Source organism: Marmota flaviventris, chromosome X (assembly GCF_047511675.1).
Source record: "Marmota flaviventris isolate mMarFla1 chromosome X, mMarFla1.hap1, whole genome shotgun sequence".
Lineage (NCBI taxonomy): Eukaryota > Metazoa > Chordata > Mammalia > Rodentia > Sciuridae > Marmota > Marmota flaviventris.
In genome coordinates this window covers 95,774,549-95,785,047 of record NC_092518.1, presented here as the reverse complement: position 1 = coordinate 95,785,047, position 10,499 = coordinate 95,774,549, and the positions used below count along the sequence as shown (strand labels likewise).

Sequence of the window (10,499 nt, the reverse complement as noted above, 5' to 3'; positions counted from 1 at the left end):
TTATCTAGAGAAAATTATTTAATTTCTCTATTAAGCCTATTTCTCAGTTTTATCATTTGTAAAGCAGGGATGATAATAGTTTCTAAGTTATATAAGAAGCTGTTAAAGATAAAATACCTAGAACAGTTGTAAGGGTAAAAGAAATTGAAGTTAAAGTGTAAAAGTTAAAGGGTAAAAGACCAGGCATTGTAAAGTTTCTAGGCTGCAAGGCCTGAGTTAAAAATGTAAAGGATTAGGTATTGTTAGGTTTCTATGCTACATGCAAAACCTGAAATTCCTGTAGCTGTTAAGACAATGCTTGGAACTGCCCAGTAAATATTCCCCCTGACCGCTTGGTTGTCTAATAACTCAGGGCTCTGTATGATCTTGCACGTAGGCATTGCAGGGCCTGGACCAATCAGTTTGAATGTGTACCCTGTTTAGAACTGACCTATCACCCCCGCCTGACCTGTTCCCGCCAATGAATGAACTAATCATGTTTAGGAATTGTTGTTTGATTTTCCTGTGGTGTATGATGATTTGTTAAAGGAGACTGTGATGTATGTAAAGTCCCACCCTCCCCCAAAAAAGTGTACTTAAGCAGTGCTCAGCCCCTGCTCGGGGCTCTGGGCTGCTTTCCCTTCTTGAGTGGGCACGGAGCCCCAGCATGCTGGTTCAATAAATCCCCTTCTGCCAATTTCATGAGTGGTCACTTGGTGGTCTCTTTCTCCGATGCTTCGCCGGACCCTTACACAGTAAGTACCTAGCACATATATCCTCTCAGTAAGTCAAAGGCCAGATTAAAAAGGTCATACGTAGGGGCTAAGGATATAGCTCAGTGGTAAAACACTTGCTTAGTATATGTGAGGCCCTTGGTTCTATTTCTAGCATTCTAAAACTAAGCTATATATATGTTGAAGTTCCATTATTATGAAATGTCTAGTGTAGCAGAAAACAGATTAGTAAGTGGCTTAGGGCTAAGAGGGAATATTTAGAGAGAAATGGGGAGTGACTGCTAATGAGTATGGGGTTCTTTTAGAAGAATGAAAATATTCTGGTTTTAGTGGTATGGTTGCACAATCCTATGGGTATACTAAAAAACAATGAATCCAACACTCTAAAAGGAAATCTTTATTGTATATGAGTTATATTGCAAGAAAGCTGTTTTTTTATTTATAGATGAACACAATATCTTGTTTATTTTTATGTGGTACTAGGAATCAAACCCAGTGCCTCACAAGTCATAGGTGACCACTCTACCACTGATCCACAACCCAGCTCGAAGAAAGCTGTTTTAAATCTTTTTTGTTAGCAGGGTGCTGTGGCACATGCCTATAATCCCAGCAGCTCAGAAGGCTGAGGTAGGAGGATGGCAAGTTCAAAGCCAGCCTCAGAAACTTAGCAAGACTCTGTCTCAAAATAAAAAATATAAAAAGGGGCTGTGGATGTGACTCAATGGTTAAGCACCCCTGGGTTCAATCCCTGATAGATAACCAAGAAAAAAAATTGTGTTGTTTATTTGAGGTCATACTTTATCTATAATAAATTATTTTTCATTTAAAAAATTGTCTGTACTGCGCTGGGCAAAGTGGCACAAGCCTATAATCCCAGCAGTTTGAGAGACTGAGGCAGGAGGATGGCAAGTTCAAAGCCAGCTGCAGCAATGGCGAGGCACTAAGCAACTCTGAGACCCTGTCTCTAAATAAAATACAAAATAGGGCTGGCATGTGGCTCAGTGGTAGAGTGCCTGTGACTTTAATCCCTAGTGCCCCCCGAAAAATTGTGTGTGCTAACTAATAAAGGAATAATATAAAATGTATCCTTTTTTAAAAAAGTAAAGTATTGTAATTGGTTCATTTGTTCCCACATGACAATAATTGTAGGGTTATCATGGCTTATCAATTAAACCAAAAAAATAGCCAAGTCCATTGTTCTTCATTCTTCTTTCAGGGTACTTTTCTTTCACACTCTACAGTAACAGTTGTGGTCCTTATCTATTCTCCCCTACTAGGATGTGAGTACCTTCAGGAAATGGAAGAAGTCTTATTGCTTTTGTAACCCAGGCCCTAGCTCAGTCCCTGAAGCACTGTAGCCATTTATCAAATATCTGTTGACAGACTGAATGAATAAATGATGAATTATAAGCTCTATCTCAGTCAAAATTTGCAAATTTATCTGTTCTCTTTTCTTCTTTTTCAGGAATAACAATCATTGATCTTTCTTGATCATAAGAGCTCTACCAGTCATCTAAATTGACATTAAGATTACAAATGGGAAATATTAGTCTTCTAAATATCTGGAAGTAGAAATTTCTTTTATCTTCCTTTTTCAAAAGGTACACAACATATAGTATAAAATGTTAAACTATTAAAGTCACTGAATATAAATTTTGAAGCTGAGAGAGAGAGATCAATCAATCTTGTTTGGAGGTGGCAGTGGGTACTGGGAATTGAACCCAGGGTTGCTTTACCACTGAGCTACATCCCAAACCTTTTTATTTTTAATTTTTTTAATTTTGGGGGGTACTGGGGATTTAACTCAGGGGAAATTTACCACTGCTGTACATCCCCAGCCCTTTGGTCTCATTATAGGATTTCATGAGTTTGCTGAGGGTGGCCCTGAACTTGGATTCTCCTGCCTCAGTCTCTTAAGTTATGGAGATTACAGGCATGTGCCACTGTGCCTAGTGAAAAAGAGATCTTAACACATGTATGGTAAGAAATGTTGCATCTTAATGAGATTCTAATTTTAACACATCATGATTTAGAATAGACTAGATAGACTGCCTGGTTCTTTTTTTAAAAAAATATTTTAGTTGTAGATGAACACAATACCTTTATATTGTTTATTTAGTTTTTTTTTTTTTTTTAATGTAGTGCTGGGATCAAACCCAGTGCCTCATGTGTGCTAGGCAACCACTTCACCACTGAGCCACAACTCCCCCTCTGCCTAGTTCTTTTTGATATGATTGGAGACAAGCCATGGTTCATGCTTGCATTAGATAACTTAATCTCTCATAACAAAATACTATAATTTCTTATCTGAATGGTACAATGTCAGGGACTAGAAGGAAATTCTCCTTCAAAGATTAGCCTGACAGCCCCCTGGGAGACATCCTGCCTGGGAGGCATCCTGCAGCTACTTATCTCACCTGAGACATCCTGCGGCCACCTATCTTCCTGAAACCTATCTTCCTGAAACATCCTGCGGTTATCTCACCTTGTGCAGACATCCAGCAACTGCCGATAAGAGAGCTTCCCCATTCCCACCATATAAATACCCCTGTGTGAACAATAAAAGTTTGCAGCTTGATCAGAACTTTTGTCTTGCTGTCATCCTTTCGTGTCTCTTGTCCCTTCATTCCTCCCCATCTAGGTTCGCTGCCCACGTTGATGTGTCCTGCCGGACGGGACATTTGGCGCCCAGTGTGGGGCTGGAGCCTTTGACTGAGGGGGAACGCCGTCCTCCGGGAAGACTTGGCCAAGCGGGAGCGCGCGATCGCCTCGGCAGACACAACCGAGAGACAGATCCAGGAGGAGAGTGAGGACGACGCAAGGTGAGTGACCCACCATGGGACAAGCAGTTTCGTCACATGAGTTGTTTTTGTCAGGCCTCAAGGAGGCCCTCAAGACACGGGGGGCACGTGTTAAGAAAAAGGACTTAAAATTATTCTTTTCATACATAGGAGAATTGTGTCCATGGTTTCCCCTTGAAGGGACCATCGATGGTAAAAGATGGCTTAGAGTAGGAGACTGTTTAAAAGATTATTATGAATCCTTTGGCCCAGAAAAGGTGCCTGTTCCCACCTTTTCTTACTAGAACCTAATTAATTAAAAAAAAAAAAAAAAAAAAAAAGCTTAAAAAAAAAAAAAAGCTTAAAAAAAAAGAGAGAGATATTTTTTGGCCTTTACGTTCTAGAAGTTTGTGCTAGGAGAGTGAGAAAAAGGGAGAGAAAATGTGATGTTTACCTGGAGAGAAATAAGTTTCAATTTTCCACTGTTTTTGTCAATACTCAGAAAGTATGTAGGGACCTTTTTACTACATGATTGTCCTATGAATCAGAATGGCTATAACTCAGCCGCTGGGGACAAGAGACTTTAGCTGCTGCTGCTTGCTATGGGGTCCTAGCCCCTGCGGCCAGCAATGCTTTTAACCCTTGAATTACTTGACCTAAATGCCAAACACAGACTAACTTAAGATCTGATGGTAATGCTAGCGTTTGCTGCTAAAAAACCTTTGGAGCACCCACATGCCACAGAAAAAAAGTGCAGGATGTACACGAGCCTGCAACCGCAGGTCGCAGAGACAGAACAAGCTGCTACCGCAGTAAGATCTTGGCCAGGCGGGGGAAAATGCAGACAAAATCAAACAAAATGCAATCGGCTAGGAAAACTTGGGGAACTTTTGCCCCGAAAATGGGCAGCGGACTCCATGTTGTTTGCATCACCATGGTAACCATGGGGCGCCTGGCCAGAAGAGCGGGCTTCCTGGTCCCACCTCCCACACTTTCGCGGGCTTCCGATTGGTTCTTCCACAGTCACTCAGACAGGACTTCTAGTTCCGCCTTCCAGCCACTAATCTGTACTACTGTGTTTCAGATTTCTACGGGAGCTGTTCAGAGCCTGTATTTTTAAGAATGCCTACCTGTAAATGCTAACAAAAGATATCTTTTTCAGACAAAATTTAATTCCACAGCTTTCTATGTTGCAGCCCTAAATTGAAGTTAGTTCTGAGTTAAATAACCTAACTTTTCTCTATAGTTGTGTTACTAAATAATGTTCTATTGATGAGAGATATCAAACATGCTTCTTTATATTTTACTTTTAATTTTGGAGGTTATGAGGATGCATTTGCTCGCCACAGGAACAAAGCCGGCAATGTTCCTGTGATGACCAAAAAATCCTTATTCTCATTCCTAACTATAAAAAATAAATATGTATACTCAACAAGGATTTTATTTCAGTTACATCAAGTGACGTCACATAGAAGAGTGCACTCCTAGCTAAAAATAAATTAAAATGGATCCAAATATTTTAAGACCACGTGGTTACATAAAATTAATACAATTATAAGTTATGTTCTTATTCTTAATATATATATTTTTAAGATATTTAGATAACCTATATTTGTTAATCTATAAAATAATTAGCACATGCCTAATTGATTAGTTAATATATATTTGCCTAATTGTTTTTCTTCAACAGAAAACCCATAATTTATGTTTTGTATTTACATTTATCAGATACTCTGCCTTTTCAGTTACAGATATTTGAGATAAATGTGTTTACTATAAATTTGCTTTTAAGTGAAAATACAATCTTCAAGTAGTTTCTAATTCTCAAAGTTACTGTTCAAACTCATAAGATGATAATTATAATTATGTCTACAAAATATCTAAGGATTTTAACTATATTTTCATTGATATTTCTTATCAAAGTACAATAATTTGTTTATAGATTCTAAGGTTTTCAGAAATTGTTCCAAGTATAACAAAAAAAAAATTTTCTAAAAGAAAAGGATGCTTCAACAAAGAAAAAGCACACATGGATCCTAAAAAGAAAGAAATCATCTTTGGGTAAAACAAGGTCTTTATATTCATATTTCAATGATAAAATTATTTTCCTAAGTAAAAAAGATTTTTATATTGTTATCTAAACAGATGATGTAAAAAGTTAGAAAGATTAAAAAAGAGATTTATATATACTAAACTGACTATAATTAATTTAAGGGTATTTCAGGCTATTTTTCCTAGTTTAACTATACTAATGTGAGCTAAGATTTTGTCCATATTTTGACATGATAAGCACCTATTAAAATGTAAGTTTATTTCTTTAAAGTAAGATCCTTATTGCCTAATAATTCTTACTGTTTAAGACAAAGATTAATTTTGGTAAATAAATTCACATTATTGATTAAACATTTAAGTATATTGAACTACTAACTTAAATCAGATTTTAACAATTGTCCTTAGAGACGAAAATCAATTGATTCTAAGACACTGAGATACTAATTTTTACATATTTTGTTTGTTAGATAATCATAAAATTAAAAAAAAAACACAACATTTTATTAAGACTAAGGTTCTCTAAATTAAAGTTATATATTAATTTTAAACAATAAAGGTTACAAACTTAAAAAAATTCATTGATATTATATAAGTTCTCTGACTAGATCTATTGTCCATAAAAAATACAGTAAGATTTATATACTGCTCCCTACACAGGAAATAACCTTAATCATATTTTTTAAAAGACAATTAAGAGATACCTATTTAATTTCCTCATCATCAAAATCATCATCATCATCATCTTCGTCATCATCATCATCATCTTCATCATCATCGACATCTTCATCAGCGGCAAGTTTTACTTTTTTCTGGGGAACCTTGCTACCACCTCCAGGGGCAGATCGCTTTCCAGATACACTTAAGAGTTTCACATCTTCCTCCTCTTCATCTTCTGAGATACTCCAGCCAAAAATGCACAAAAATCGAACCAGAATGGAAAAGACTCAAAACCAACAACACCAAGATCAAAAGGTCAAGAATCCTTCAAAAAACAGGAAAAAACTCCTAAAACACCAAAAGGACCTAGTTCTGTAGAAGACATTAAAGCAAAAATGCAAGCAAGTATAGAAAAAGGTGGTTCTCTTCCCAAAGTGGAAGCCAAGTTCGTCAATTATGTGAAGAATTGCTTCCGGATGACTGACCAGGAGGCTATTCAAGATCTCTGGCAGTGGAGGAAGTCTCTTTAAGAAAATAGTTTAAACAGTTTGTTAAAAATTTCCGTCTTATTTCATTTCTGTAACAGTTGATATCTGGCTGTCCTTTTTATAATGCAAAGTGAGAACTTTCCCTACCGTGTTTGATAAATGTTGTCAAGGTTCTATTGCCAAGAATGTGTTGTCCAAAATGCCTGTTTAGTTTTTAAAGATGGAACTCCACCCTTTGCTTGGTTTCTAAGTATGTATGGAATGTTATGATAGGACATAGTAGTAGTGGTGGTCAGACATGGAAATGGTGGGGAGACAAAAATATACATGTGAAATAAAACTCAGTATTTTAATAAAGTAAAAAAAAAAAAAAGAGATACCTATTTAAAGGATAATATTCTAAAATACAGAGATTTTGGGATCGCCTTAACCATGCATTATTTGCCCTTAATTTTCTTACCCTAGACAGTGAAGGCCATTCGGCCGCAGACAGACACTGGCATCCCTAGTCCAATTCTGTTCGCCCACCTGTTATGTGGCGCGATCCCCTTACAAATAAATGGAAAGGCCCAGATCCTGTCCTCATCTGGGGACGAGGCTCAGCTTGTGTTTTGGACCAAGAGCAAGCAGCCCCAAGATGGTTACCAGAACGCCTGGTTAAACAGGTTAATGACTTACCTCAACCCAGGGACGGAGGCCCTCCCCCTGAGGACAAATTTTCCTCTTTTGCAGATGCAGCCAACAATCTGTGTGAGGATCCTGCTTAAGGCACTTCTGCTGAACAGGTTTGTATACGGAGGCCTTAGCCCTCCACCTTCCAACATCAGAGAGTACCTTTTTGGCCCCCCCTGCGAATGCAGGGGAGGATCTTGGACTCAGGCTCCCACTAGTTGGACCCAGATTGCTGACTGCGTGACTAAGGTGGCTTACCTCCATGCCGAGGTTGAGTTCATCAGCCTAAATGGGTATGTGTTAACAAGCCAAAGATTATTCCCCCCAGTACAAGTAAAGCTCTCCAAAATTGTTCTGCAACTTGTATGCATACCCAGGCGATGCATGTCTCTTGTTATGCGTCAGCCTCAATTTGTGTTAACAAGCAGGGAGAACAATTTTTTGAAGCCACCCTAACTAAAACTCATGCAGCAGAGGGGACCACTATTCATTATACCCCCCTCCTCTTTGACCGGGGAGGAGAAGGCATATATACCAAGTTATAGTCAGCTGGATGCCAAGGCACTGTCGGTAAACCCTCCTGCTGGCCCATTAAGGCCCCTACAGGGGTCTCTGATGGTGGAGGACCCACTGATGCTGTCAAGCATCTTCAGATAATCAAACTTTTGAAATCCCAAATCCCTGAGCTCACATATCATCCCTTAATGCTGCCTAAATCCCAGCTCCCAGATTTAGATACCAATACATTAGATATTTTGGAAACTACCTTCTCCTTGCTTAATAATTCCAACCCCACCCTTGCTGGTGATTGCTGGCTCTGCATGACAACAGGGGCAATCATGCCTATGGCAGTTGCTATTAATTCTATCATAGACAATGATAATACATGCCAACCTGGATTTCCTTTTAAAGTACAGCCTATAGGCACTTTTACATCATGTCTTTTAGGCGCGATGCAGAATAATACCTATGATATTGATGTTGGAGTTACTTCCTTTGGAAATTGCTCAACAGTAAAAAATTATTCCTCACCCACCCCATCTCTTTGTCCCCCCAATGGCACAGTTTTTATGTGTGGAGGAAACTCAGCCTTCCCCAGGCTTCCAGCGAATTGGACCGGTGGCTGTGTTCTTGCCTTATTACTCCCTGATATAACTATTGTCCCAGGAGATGAACCTCTACCCATTCCTAGCCTAGACACCTTAGTCAAAAGACACAGGCGGGCAATACAGGCCTTACCACTCCTTGCCAGCCTTGGAATAACAGCTGCTGTGGGCACAGGTACAGCTGGCTTAGGCACGGCTATACACTCTTACCGTCGCCTATCTCAACAACTTATAGATGATGTACAAACTCTATCAGGAACTATTAAAGATTTACAGGACCAAATAGATTCCCTGGCAGAAGTGGTCCTTCAAAACAGACGAGGCTTAGATTTGCTGACAGCTAACCAGGGAGGTATTTGCTTGGCCTTAGGGGAAAGATGCTGCTTTTATGCCAATAAATCAGGCATAGTACGCACTAAAATTAAGCAGCTTCAAGAAGATCTAGAAAAGAGAAGAAGGGAACTATTTGAAAATCCCCTCTGGACTGGGCTTAATGGATTTTTACCCTACCTTCTTCCCTTATTAGGCCCTTTGTTGGGTTTGCTTTTAATGGTGTCCATAGGACCCTGCATTATAAACAGGCTGGTACAATTTATTAAAGAACAGATTAATATTTTGGCCTCTAAGCCCATACAGGTTCACTATCATTGTCTGGAGATGGAAGACCGCGCTGCCAACATTTGAAAGGATGTTCTACCCTTCTCTCAGGCTTATTTCTTAAGTTTACATCCCCACAGATCTCTCTTTCTTATATAAAAGTATAAGTAACAGCTCTGACCAATCATCTTCTGCCCTTGCCATAAGGGTTCGCTCCTCCATGGGCCCCTCCGCTTGGGGGAGGACGCACCCATGGAGTGAGGACATTAGGCCATAATGACAGAGGGTGCAGGAAGGACTGCAGGAGGATGGATCCACGGATCCCAAAACCCAAGACCTCTGAGTGACACGCTCTGGTGCATGGCGGTTGGCATGCTCCCCCCTCAAAGCCGTCTCCTCCAAAAACATGCCAAGGCCACCCAGAAATCTCCTAGTGAAGATGCTCGCTCAGATCAGGAGATATTCTAAGGCCTTCTAGAGGAACAGAGCCTCTATCACCCCCTAAAAACATGGCCGGTAAGGTATGGTCAAATATTTTATATAAGAAAGTGGGAGATGTCAGGGACTAGAAGGAAATTCTCCTTCAAAGATTAGCCTGACAGCCCCCTGGGAGACATCCTGCCTGGGAGGCATCCTGCAGCTACTTATCTCACCTGAGACATCCTGCGGCCACCTATCTTCCTGAAACCTATCTTCCTGAAACATCCTGCGGTTATCTCACCTTGTGCAGACATCCAGCAACTGCCGATAAGAGAGCTTCCCCATCCCCACCATATAAATACCCCTGTGTGAACAATAAAAGTTTGCAGCTTGATCAGAACTTTTGTCTTGCTGTCATCCTTCTGTGTCTCTTGTCCCTTCATTCCTCCCCATCTAGGTTCGCTGCCCACGTTGATGTGTCCTGCCGGATGGGACAGTACAAGTCCAAAATCAAGATGCTGGCTAATTCAGCTCCCTGGTGAGGGCTCTTTTCCTGACATTCAGACAAATTCCTTCTTCCATGTGCTCTCATGGTGGGATCATCTGTGGAGGGGTGAAGAGAGATAGAGATAGAGATAGAGATAGAGATAGAGAGAGAGAGAGAGAGAGAGAGAGAGAAAGCGGGGACAGAAAGAGAGAAAGAGAGGAGAAGGGAGATTGGGAACTATGATTTCTTCTTTAAGGACACTAATCCCTTCATGAGAACTCCACTCTTACAAGTTTATTTAAACCTAATTGTTTTCCAAATGCCTCATCTCCAAATAGCATCACATTTGGGGTCAGGGCTTTGACATATGAATAGGGGGCCACAATTAAATCCACAGCATTGCTATAACTGGGTTTAAAATCTAATACCTTGAGAATTTGTTCATTTAGTCAATAAAGGCTACGTTGGTTGAACAACATTCTGCACTAGGTTCTGTCCTAGGCCTTGGGGGTATAATAATAAATAGC

The 10,499-nt window shown here is 39.8% G+C and overlaps 1 long non-coding RNA gene across 1 annotated transcript; it reads left to right on the top strand.

Annotated features, from left to right (window-relative positions):
- The first annotated feature begins 3,054 nt into the window (after positions 1–3,054).
- Positions 3,055–9,126, top strand: LOC139703253 (uncharacterized). Its single transcript, XR_011705654.1, has 3 exons — positions 3,055–3,535; positions 7,423–7,475; positions 9,096–9,126. It is a non-coding gene; the product is annotated as an uncharacterized lncRNA (long non-coding RNA).
- The last annotated feature ends 1,373 nt before the right edge of the window (positions 9,127–10,499 follow it).